The following is a 796-nucleotide window of genomic DNA, read 5'->3' as shown; positions in this document are numbered from 1 at the left end:
TATGTCGTTTAAACCCTTACTATACTATGTTGTTTTTATTGCCTTTTATGCCATAATATACCATGATGTTTTTTTGACATTTTAATGCCTGAATATACTATGACGTTTTTTGACATTTTTATGCCTGAATATACTATGAAGTTTTTGACATTTTTATGCCTGAATATAGTATAACGTTTTATGACATTTTTATGCAATACTATACTATGACGTTTTTTTGACATTTTTATGCCTGAATATACTATGACGTTTTTTGACATTTTTATGCCTGAATATACTATGACGATTTTTTAACATTTTTATGACCGAATATACTATGACGTTTTTTGACATTTTTATGCCTGAATATACTATGACGATTTTTTAACATTTTTATGACCGAATATACTATGACGTTTTTTGACATTTTTATGCCTGAATATACTATGACGATTTTTTAACATTTTTATGACCGAATATACTATGACGTTTTTTGACATTTTTATGCCTTACTATACTATGACGATTTTTTGACATTTTTATGCCTGAATATACTATGAAGTTTTTGACATTTTTATGCCTGAATATAGTATAACGTTTTTTGACATTTTTATGCAATACTATACTATGTTGTTTAAACCCTTACTATACTATGTTGTTTTTATTGCCTTTTATGCCATAATATAGCATGATGTTTTTTTGACATTTTTATGCCATACTATACTATGACGTATAAACCCTTATTATACTATGTTGTTTTTATTGCCTTTTATGCCATAATATAGCATGATGTTTTTTTGACATTTTTATGCCATAC

The 796-nt window shown here is 26.3% G+C and overlaps 1 non-coding gene and 1 pseudogene across 1 annotated transcript; both read left to right on the top strand.

Annotated features, from left to right (window-relative positions):
- Positions 1-94: 94 nt before the first annotated feature.
- LOC147817392 (small nucleolar RNA SNORD36) lies at positions 95-168 on the top strand. The gene has a single exon (XR_015436420.1). It is a non-coding gene; the product is annotated as a small nucleolar RNA SNORD36 (small nucleolar RNA).
- Positions 169-496: 328 nt separating this feature from the next.
- LOC147817391 (small nucleolar RNA SNORD36) lies at positions 497-568 on the top strand (annotated as a pseudogene).
- The last annotated feature ends 228 nt before the right edge of the window (positions 569-796 follow it).

This window comes from Seriola lalandi, unplaced genomic scaffold, assembly GCF_002814215.2.
Source record: "Seriola lalandi dorsalis isolate HSWRI2012SDOR001 ecotype SW California unplaced genomic scaffold, Sedor1 jcf7180002054966, whole genome shotgun sequence".
NCBI classification, from domain to species: domain Eukaryota; kingdom Metazoa; phylum Chordata; class Actinopteri; order Carangiformes; family Carangidae; genus Seriola; species Seriola lalandi.
Note: the sequence above shows the minus strand (reverse complement) of the source record. Positions and strands in the feature narration are given on the sequence as shown.